The sequence below is a fragment of the Haemaphysalis longicornis genome, unplaced genomic scaffold, assembly GCF_048455015.1.
Source record: "Haemaphysalis longicornis isolate Haplotype H1 unplaced genomic scaffold, Haemaphysalis longicornis Haplotype H1 scaffold_1, whole genome shotgun sequence".
Taxonomy (NCBI): domain Eukaryota; kingdom Metazoa; phylum Arthropoda; class Arachnida; order Ixodida; family Ixodidae; genus Haemaphysalis; species Haemaphysalis longicornis.
In genome coordinates, this window is record NW_027526203.1 from 377,964,939 (window position 1) to 377,976,285 (window position 11,347).

Here is an 11,347-nt window from a genome sequence, read left to right on the forward strand (position 1 = left end):
AAAGACAAGCAAGGGGATGTCATCACAAATAAAGATAAGATTGTTATAGTAGCCGAGGAGTTATATACAGATCTGTACAGTATTCGGGACATCCACAATAATAACGAACGAGGAAGTAGTTCAGAGGAGATAGACATCCCACCAGTAACGACAGAAGAAGTTAGGAAGGCTTTGAATGAAGTGCAAGGGCTCAAAGCACCTGGTGAGGATCAAATAACAGCAGACCACTTGAAGGATGGCGGGCAAATTGTACTTGAAAAACTGGCAAACCTGTATACGCAATGCCTAATGACCGCGGGTGTACCGGAATCTTGGAAAAACGGAAGCATCATCCTAATCCATAAGAAAGGTGACATGAAGGACTTGAAAAATAGTCAGCTTACTGTCAGTCGTCTACAAGGTACTTACCAAGGTAATCGCGAACAGAATTTCTGCCACCTTAGGCTTCTATCAACCTAATGAACAAGCAGGGTTTCGTAAAGGCTATTCAACAATGGACCATGCATATTCACATGATCAGCCAGGTAATAGAGAAGTGAGCGGAGTATACTCAACACCTATATATAGCCTTCATAGATTATGAGAAAGAATTTGACTCGGTCGAAACCTCAGCAGTCATTCAGGCATTGCGTAATCAGGGTGTAGACGAGCATTACGCTAGAATACTAGAGGATATGTACAATGGGTCCACAGCTACCATCCATCGTCCTCCACAAGGAGCAGTAAAATACCTATAAGGAAGGGCGTCAGACAAGTAGACACAATCTCTCCAATGTTATTCGCAGCATGTTTACAAGAAGTATTCAGAACATTGGATTGGGAACAGGTGGGAGTAAGGGTTAATGAAGAATACCTCAGCAACCTCAGATTTGCTTGCTAAGTAACTCGGGGGAAGAATTGCAAAGCATGCTTACCGCACTGGACAAGCAGAGTAGAACCGTCGGCCTGAAAATTAATATGCAGAAAACTAAAGTAATGCTCAATAACCTCGGGAGAGCACAGCGGTTTGAGATAGGTGGGGAGGCAGTGGAAGTGGTAAGCGAATATACCTACTTAGGCCAAGTTGTGACCCCGGATCCCAACCATGAGGCAGAGATAATTAGAAGAATAAGAATGGGGTGGAGTGCATACGGCAGGCATTCTCAGGTAATGAATGTCAGCCTACCATTGTCTTTGAAGAAGAAAGTCTATGACATCTGCATCTTAACGGTACTCACCTTCGGGGCAGAAACTTGGCGGCTCAATAAAAGGGTTCAATAAAAGGGCTCAACAAAGGGTTCAAGGACATATTAGTAGAAATTACGAATAAGAAATGGGCGTGGGCAGGACATGCAATGCGAAGGCAAGATAACCGTTGGTCATTAAGGGTAACAGAGTGGATCCCTAGAGAAGGCAAGCGTGGCAGGGGGCGGCAAAAAGTTAGATGGGCAGATGAGATCAAGAAGTTTGCGGGAATAAATTGGTCGCAGTTACCACAGCACCGGGGTAATTGGAGATCTATGGGAGAGGCCTTTGCCCTGCAGTGGGCGTAGATAGGCTGATTATGATGATGATGATGATAGTTATGAAAGTTGCGTACAGCTTCGCTACCTTCAAATCTCACGCGTTAGTGGGAGCTTCCTTCATTTTTTCCTATTGGACAGCATTGTTTGTGGACACTTCCTGGTGTAGGGAACCACGATACGACGGGAAGATCAAAAGGCCATGCTGCGGCTCGCCGAGTGTGTCCTCTACTTTATCCTCACCCTGACTTGTAAACACATTATAAATAACGAGGTTCAGCTTGTGCTAAGCTGCTCTAGTCTTTTCGCTCAGAAGGCACGACAGCGACCGGCCCTGCTTCCGGACCGGCAGACAGCGTTCGCTACGGTGAGTACCGCTCTCTACAGTTATTATTAGTTCAGTAGGCCTGTTTAGTATTGCTCTTTTGGAAATAAAAAATCGTCACTCATACACAGTAAATCACAAACGTACTAGGTCCGTTAGCGCTGTTTGTAAACATGAAGTAGTTAGAAAGAAGCAGTGCGTAACACAAACATTTTTGACATGATTACCGAAAAAAAAGTTTTTCTCTCGGGCGAAACCGGTATTTTAATAGCTTAAATATTTTGAAGTAGACAAACATTTTTAAGAAAAAGGAATTTTCACTTCAACCGCCCCCCACTGAATATACAGTTACGGAGTCACAGGTACTAAAACCACTATTTACTAAAAGCTGACGGCCTGTCATTTCTCGTATGCGTGAACGTACGCAGCTTGAATGTCCAAGCTGCGTCCAAGTAATGCTTACATGAAATATCTGGGGTGCATAGAGACATTCCTTTGCTGTTTTTATGGCATCAGCAATAGATGGGGCATGTTGGCAAAAATGATAAAAACCATTTTCTTAAGAGGAAGATATTTAAAACGCGATGCTTTCTCCCATGTAACTTAAGTCAAAGTCAAAGTCCAAAATCCAAACTGCTTCGACTGTTTCGGAATGGCGCAGTTGGATAGATGTCGGCTACATGGAGATTAAAGAAAAAAAAACTGTGGTGGATTTCTCTGTCACAGGAATCGGTAAAACACGAAAGTGAAAATGTGCAGCGAACTCTGCAGCGGAGCATGATTTGCGGGTCGGCGGCTGTCTAGTGGGTGTGCTAGGCGAGCGACGTCCTGCTGGCGGGTCGCTTCGGCGAAGGTGTACTGGCGTCATTTCCGTGACGGATATGACGTCAGTGAACTCTTGGTGTATCCCGGCATAAAACACTTTCGTGTTAAAATATAAAACCCGAAAACGAACAACCCTAAGTATAACGTACTCTTTAGTACTAAAGGTTGCTTCCCTGCAAGAAGACCCTGTGTGCAGGGGTGCACCCTTTACAGGCCGCTTGCTTCGTTGTACAGGAGTCACATCCGTGACGGATATGACGTCAGCGAAATCTTTGTGTATCCGGGAATGAAACGCTTTATTATTAAATGAGCCATGAAGACAAAATACAAGTTGGGTTTATTAGAAAGACTGCTTAGTTCCGATAACAGTGATACCAATATCATCGCAATCTTCGAACAAATAACGGCGATATATTAAAGAAAACGTGTGAAGCAGTCGCGCCACCCTATCCAATTTCCAGCAACTTTTCTATGACGTCACGGAACCTTGTTTGTGCGATTGGCGGCCGCCTAACTGACCTGTCGCGACGACACATGGCTGAACGCCTGTATTGGGGCCTCTAGTTCCATTTGACCGCATCACTTGAATGCTAACGTGCAGTTAACGCACTGAAAATTATGTTTTATTGTTGGCCCGTATGACATCATTCTTGCTCATAAAACGTCACTGTGGCGCCAAATTTGAAAGTTTTTAAATACTTCTTGCTTTTTTTTTTTCGTTAAAAAACATCTTTTGTGGCTGTAATGGAGCTGAGTGAGATACTGAATCCTAGTTCTTTCAAATTAAACGAAGTTGTATTTTCTCTTCATGGCTCCTTTAAAAAAAAATAGACGTCGGCTTCATAACGCGAGGGACCCAGGTTCGATTCCTACCACGGAAAGCGTTTTTTTCCTTGAGGCGCTTGATGTGCCTTCGCTTATCATAATCATCGTTTTGTGAAACGCGTTATGTAAAGTTTGCTTTTATGCGGTGCCTTTTACTCAGACGATCGAGGCCATCAGTGAGGCATAGACAGCTCCGCTTTAAAACTTTCCTTGTCGCTTTGTCAACAGAGCAGAAGAGCAGAGGATGAGAGAGCGCGTGGCTACGGCGGCGCTCCCTTTGCGCCGCTGCTTTGCTATAGGGAGACGCCAAGTCGAAACACGGCTCACCACCTGCTTCTGCTGGCGGGCCCGTCTCATGCCATCTCGACAGGTCCCATGACTTCCGTGAGCACTGGTGCGTCTTCATGCCAGAAATGTTCTGTTGTAGCAAAAAGTTAATCCGCACCTTGCACAAAAAAACTGAATAATCGCCTTTTAATTCTTTATAGCAAAGAGAGTACGGTGTGGTGCAGGTAAGAAAACTGAGCTACCAAGGGGACGTTTGACAGTGCCAGTAGAAAGAATTCAAAATGTACCTTTAAAGGGTGCTTCACCAAAAGTAAAGTTGTATTGCAGTGAAGCTTAGGCATCAAAACTGAGCTGCAAGTGAAAAAGTGGGCCAGAACCGCAGCGATAACTCACAAGTGTAGATCCCAAGGTGTTAAGTTCGGGCCCCTCACTTCATAATTAAAATTGCCCGGCAACTAGATATATTTCGCTGGGGTTAGCTTGTTTACCTGTATTGTGTTTGTTCCCCCGCCGGCCGAGCTGAGTTGGAGCGAGGGGCGTAAGGAGAAACCGCGGGGCTTCTTTGTTATTCGCCGCGCTTTTGTGTCCACCCGACGAGCGGGCCCGGAGACGACGCATACAAGCGTTCGAAGCCGGCGGAGGGGTCCGTTGACATTACCGCCACGAGAATCCCCGAAGCGGACGGGAGCTGAAGGTCGGTCAAGGGGTCAAACCTAGGGTTAAACATGGGAAGAGGTCACCAGATGTTATGTCTGTGACAGTTGCACTGCTCAAAGTTGCTGGGCGAAGTTTCGGTTCGTCACGCGTCTGAGCCTGGCGATTTGGCGGATGGGATGCGTCGTTGGGTGGACGACTGCAGGCTTTGTTAGGCGCTCCACGTGTTAACAAAGGAAAGGATTTTTGGCGGCGTGGGGCACAATGATAGGCGGCGTGGTATGGACAATACTTTAAGACGTGCCGCCTGAGAGCCGATTCCTGTCGTTAGGTCTGCTTTTAGTTGGCTCGTTTTCATTTCTGGTATATTTGTGTTTTGCGGAATACATTTGGGTTTCTGTATGAGAGTGAGGTGGGTCACGTGACTATTTTGAACCCACCTAGCTTTGTTTGTCACGGTGGCCAATGAGTGTCCTAGTATGGGCCAATCAATGAGCCATGTATGTATGTATTTATTGTACTTAGGAAAAGGAAAAGCCACCAACAGGCGTAATTTGTCTCGCCTAGGGGGCGGACACCGGAACGCCTGCTGGTGTAGGGGGGGAGGGGGAGGATAGGGAGAAAAGAATACATAGGAATAGGAGGATAGGGGAGAAGGTTGACATTACAATGCATGTAACTCGCGCAAGGGTAAATATAAAACACAAAAGAGAAAAAAAAAGGAAAAAGGGGAATAAGGGTAAATATAAAACACAGAAGAGAAAAAAAAAGGGTTACACACTGGGAAAATTAACATTACAGAGAAACACTACAGATATAGACAACACATGAATCTACAAAGGACACAGCACACTTGTAAAAGGGGTCACACACGCACACACACAAGTACAGAAGCTGCTTCAGCAGCAGCACTCCTCCACAATCTGGGCAGCTAGGCAGAGTTGTAGTGGAGTGCGCTGTGCAGCCCCGAGGCCCGCAGGTATGTACCCAGGGCCTCGAGCACTTTGTCTCGCTCCCTAGCACTGCCCGGGGGCCAAAGCAGATCCTCAAGTGGCCGCGCTCCGCGAAGCACGACCAGCAGCTCTGCCCGCCCTGCCGCAAACTTGGGGCACTTGTATAGCACGTGCGGCAGGGAATGAGCCATCCTCATTCTCAAATTGTGACGTCCCTTTTGTGGGCGGGGTTTTGGTGGTAAAACCGAAGAGTTTGATGTTTCTTACGGGGATAGAACAGAGACAGAGGAGACAGAGAGTGGAGAACGGAGAGCTCCTGCTCGACGCGGGCCTTGCCCGGCCTCTTGTTTGCGATCACGAGCCACGAGTTTAAATACGTAGTGTAAATAAAGTGTACATATTGTACATTTTGAGTTTGCTTGCAGTAGAGCAGCGTTGGCCGGTGGCTATGTGCCGTCGGCCAACGATCGCCAGCGAGTCGTCGTTTCATCGGATCATCGCTTCGATCATCGACATCGACCGACCGATCCACCTTCGTAGTTTAACTCAAGGTCACCCATCAAATTGTAAATAAACAAAAAACTTCGCAATATTTTTCATCAAGGATCTTTTCTAGCAAAAAGAAAATGTCTTAGCTGCTGCTGTGCCCGCGTTGGCTAGCGGCTTCACAATTTAAGCAAGTTTCCGCCACCATCTTTGAGCTTTCATAGTCAGTTCGCAAAAGTTCGTGAAAAATCTAACCATATTTCTTGTTTAAGGCGTCCTTCATCAAAATTATCAGACGGTTTAGTCTCTCAGGTCAAACTACAGTATGGCATATCACATGTCGGTGGAACTTTACGAAAAAACGCCTCGGATTTTCCGCTGATAAGCAGGAAATCCCGATGGCACATGGCAGGAGACTTCCCTGGGAGCTTAAAATTAAAAATCTACATTAAAAGTGGTAGTGATAGCTAAAACGTTTATTCAAGCCGGAATAAAAAAAAATCTATGGAAGCTTGCACTTATATGCAAGACTTGGACGGCGAAGCTGTTGTAGGTGAGCATCGACAGACACACAGGTATTTTCAGTAGCACGCCCTGCCTTTTGATTCGCGGCCACTTCCATGGCCATGCGAACTGTCCACTGCCGGGCCATGCCCAGAACTGCAAAGCCGTTGCGCGCGAGGTCTCTTGCACTATACTGAGCGCATGCGAATGAGGATACGAGCTTTAGCGCGAAGGGATCTCCTACGATACTGAGCGCATGCGCACGCTGCTCTCGAGTGTTGTGGCGGCAGCTATCGCGTGTCTTTCCGTTGTATAGTGGGTAATGCGACAGCTGCGCGACGCCTACGTAATAACGTTCCTCGCGGGGAGTTTTCGGTGCGCACGAACCCCGGCCACTAACAACAGCTCCCCTGTTAAAAAATAAAAAAGGGGGTGACATAAGGCCTTCTACTTTTTTTTAGGAAGAGGAAAAACGAGGAGGATACTGCCACATAACATATAGGGTCACGTGACTCTCATACCCAGCACTGTTGCAGGCGTGCACCCCTTTGTGCCCACCACAGAACCGTTGCCACTAGCTGAATGTTCGATCTCTCATCCTCATGGCAACAGCAGTCGCGCTTGTTAAACCATGTGATCACTTCTCAACACAGCTGGTTAGAGTGATAAGCAGGTGTTCTCCCTGTGCTATCAAACGTCATGCACGCACAAAGGAGCGCCACAATTCTCTATAGAAAGTTCAATCTTCCTGACGTAAAAAACGGCGCAGCACTTCATGGAAGACTGGAACGAAGACACGTAGACATTCGCCGACTTGCAAGATTTTTTTTCTCATTTTGGAATACTGGGAAGCGCAAGCATTCGCAGTGTTGGTTCTCTTGGATTTTGTTCAGCGAGCCCAGACGAGTTCATTTAAGACGTATATAAGCAAGTCCATTACGAGCAGGCTCTTCTGTCCCATTTCCCTTCGGTTTGGAATCCCGTGAAGTGCTCATCATTGAAATGAGACAGCACGCAAATGCGGTGGCACATAAGTCAGCAACGAGGGCCGGGTGTAGGCAAGAAATAGGGGCGATAGCATTTTTTTAATCGTTTACAAGTAAGATAGAGAAGGCTCTCAGAAAAAAGCAGAGGTCTGCCAGCATGTTGTCGCCTACATGCTACTACTCTGCTGGCATGGGTAGGAAGGCCCTAAAGGAAGTAGTGCGGAAGACAGAAAAGAAAGGAAATAAAAATAACAATCGGCCATTCCACTCTGTGAAGTTGGTTTACCAGCTAAGCGGTATTGGCAACACGACAGTGCGGCTACTTTTACATCACATTTTACATGAATTTTTTTTCTTGCCGCAGCGTTGTCGCCGTCTCGACGCCGTCTCTAGCGCTCGGTGTCGTGCGCCCACTCCTCCCGCGCCGCCAGATCGGCGCAACGTTCACACTTGGCTCGGTGTATCGGCCCCGTTTTGCTTCCCGGGCCGTCAAAACCTGCCCAAATACAGTCGGCGGCATGGGTGTGCACTCGTTCTCTCACCGCCGCGTCAGCGACGTGGCAGCAACAGCTGCATTACCGCCACAGCTTGTGGCGTCGTTCCTCATACCAACGCGCGATCTGTTGCGAGTGTTCTCTATCCTTTCGTGGCTCACCATCTGCACCACAAACACGTAACTCCTTGGACTCGATGACTTCTTGAAATGCCGACAGGAGCTATAGTTCATATCACAAGCTAGCTGCAGCACTGTGGAGGCTACATTGTTATCAATAGTGCGCCCACTGAGGGCGCCTAATCCGCCGTAAAGGTAGGGAGCCTACATGTGCCGCGCCTACGACGAAGGCGCGGCGCATGTAGGCTCCCTACGTGAAGGGGGTCCTGAAAGGACACTCCCTTCTCCCCTCTCGGCAAGTGGCACCGCAAGGCCCTGGCGCCTTTTGTCGCTTCCTTCGCGGTGAGTTAGGCGGCCTGAGGGGGACAACAATGTAGCCTCCACAGTGCTGCAGCTAGCTTGTGAGGTGAACTATAGTGTTCCGGACGACCGATTTTGTATTTTTCTGGGCGCATTTTTTTACATTTAATCAAGCATCCATGTATTTTTTTGATAAAGGATCATGGCAATATCACTTACGTGTTGATGTTTTGTCTCAGATATGCGAAATGTTTTGTTATTGCTGAACAATGTTGACAAGTATGAACGTTGCCACCAGATTTACTTGTTTAGAAATGGCTGTGCCCATATAAACGTCTCGTTCAACATCTGATTTAACTTCGGTGTACTTCAGTTGCGCAAAAAAGGAACGAAGACTGCAGAGAGACGACACGAGACACAGCGCACTTTCAACAAACTTTAAGAAGAAATCACAGATTTATACCATGCACCCACTCTCTCTCTCTCATACACACTCATCCAAAAAACAAGGAAGAAACAGCTCCTCCCCTTTTTGCATTACCCCACTCTTAGGGCACGTGCCACTGCGATTGCGGTTTCACAATAAACCGTTGTCTTGCCCAAGAAAGTGTATCTCCTTTTCCGTAAATGCAAGGGAGGGAGTGCTTACACAACAGTCCCCAGCACGTACTATTTCATTGGCCGCAATGATCTATCTCGTTGGTCGTCTGGTTCCTGTTCGTCGCTATTATATAACACTTATCAAACAGGGGGTACATTTGCAATCCCGACAGTGGATAGTCAAATTGCCTGAGTTGGCGTTTTTCACATTGTTAGCATGTTCGCGCAGGCGACCATTGATACACCTCCCCGTTTGCCCCACGTATATCTTTTGACAGTCTAACGGAATGACGTACGCTACACACGTAGCGCAGTCAACAAACCTAACCCTGTGCTTGACTTCACAAGTTGGTTTCGTGTCTTTACAGTAGCTCCTTTTGCATGGGTTATCGCACCGGTTAAAAAATATTGGAGCCACAACGTCAACGTGTTTTCCGCCCCCCTGAAGCTTGGATACTTGCGCAAAAGGAGCTTCATATCTTATCGGCGACTGTATTATATGAAAATGGTGAGACAGGCAATAAGTACGGCACTTTACGTGACTGAAATATCATTTATTTTTCCTTTCGGATGATGTCTTGGTTTGCACACGCGCAGGGCACGACCAGTGACGTGAATGATTTCCCGTCGAAGGAGATACGGTTACCGCTCAGCTAAAAGTGTTTATGCTGCTCGCGCTCTGGTCGGGCTGAGCGGACCGCCTGCAGCGGAGCGCAGTCAAAATCATACAGCTAAAGCTCTTCAGCATGCAACTGAAGCGCACAACGAGTCTTCTTTTAAATGCAGAGCATTTCAGTAACTCACGATGTCACCCGCGTTGTCCCGTCGTTGTCCGCACCCCTCCCCCTACACTATATAAAAGAAAATACTATCCGGCGCCAGGTTTCGATCCCTCGACCCTGCGGGCGGAACGCAATGTACATGGTGCTCTACCCACTGCGCCACAAAGTCGACACAGAACGGGACGCTACGAACGTGCCTTATATCGTTGACTCATTCAAATTACTGCTGACGAGCGCTCTCTTGTCAGCAGTTGCCACAAGTGCAACAACATTAACGTAACGCAAACTACTTAACGTCGTGCGCCCCCGGAAATGCTCTGCATTTGATCGTGCCCCTCGCGAGGGGGATGTTTCTTTATAGGTATAGATGACACCTTCTCATACGGGAGACGCGTAGTTGCCGAAGGTGTCAACAGATGGCGACCGCTAAGCGAACGCGGGAAAACTCAACTGAATTTTTGTTCCATGTAACCAGTTTTTGTTCTTGCCGTGCACACACGTGCACTGCGTTTTTATATAGTGTAGGGGAAGGGGTGCAGACAACGACGGTGCGGTCTACGACGGGACAACGCGGGTGACATCGTGAGTTACTGAAATGCTCTGCATTTAAAAATTGGGCGGGTGTACTGACCTTTTTGGTGAGATACTACTACTACTACTACTACTACTAGGTGGTTCAGGTGAAAAGGAAAGGAAGTGCACTGGGGATATTATTGAGCCCAACTGGGGGCTCACCGGCATACAACCCAGTGCGGTGGGGAGGGGGAGGGGGATATAAAGATTAGAGAGGAGAAAGGGGGTGATAGATAGGTATAGCAGTGAAGGTATCCATTGGTAACGGTGATATTCCGCGGCAGATCTAAAACGCGCGGCAAGCGTCGTCGGCTCACTCGGCCAGAGGCGATGCGTCGAATAGGAAAAAGAAAGGTGGGTTCGAAGCGCCCTGACTCTGTCAAGAATCGGCTGTATCGTTTCCTTCTCGGGTGCGCAGGCCGTATGAAAGTGCACGCTCGCCGCTTCTCCAGTCTGGCCGTGAGGGTATTAAAGAACACGCCCCTTTTTTTCCGCCGGCCCTAGCCGCCACGAATGGTTTCTGGGGTAGAGAAATTTTTCGATGGCAGCCGTAGCGCCTGCCTGTCGGCCGCTTTCAGGGCTCAGAAAATGGAGCAGCATTTAGCTGGCTCGGCGATCGCAACAGGCTAATCCAATATGGCGTCGCTTTGTTTACATTTTGTCCCCCAGTAATGGAGGATCGATCGCTGGGAGCGAGAGCAGCGCATGCGCAGAGCGCCACTGGAAAAAGGTCCATTGCAGCAACTGCTTCCGATTTAGGCAGTAATGGAGGATCGATCGCTGGGAGCGAGAGTAGCGCATGCGCAGAGCGCTACTGGAAAAAGGTCCATTGCAGCGACTGCTTCTGATTTAGGCAGCTTTTCCCTCACGCACTCCCATTTTTGGGTAGCATTTCGGCTGGGAGAGCTAGCGGAGTGCAACTTAGCACCACGAAGAGTTCGGTGACGTATCTCCGTGGTGCACTGCTGCAATCCAACTACAATCTCTTGGTTGCCTCGGCGGTCCAAATTGTGTGCTTTTGATCTCCTTCCTAGGTCCCCCACACAGCAAATCCTGTGACACACCTCTTGTTCATGCGCTATGGGTGCTTTCCGATTAGTTCCGAACAGTGCTTCGTCCCGAAAAGGCCAA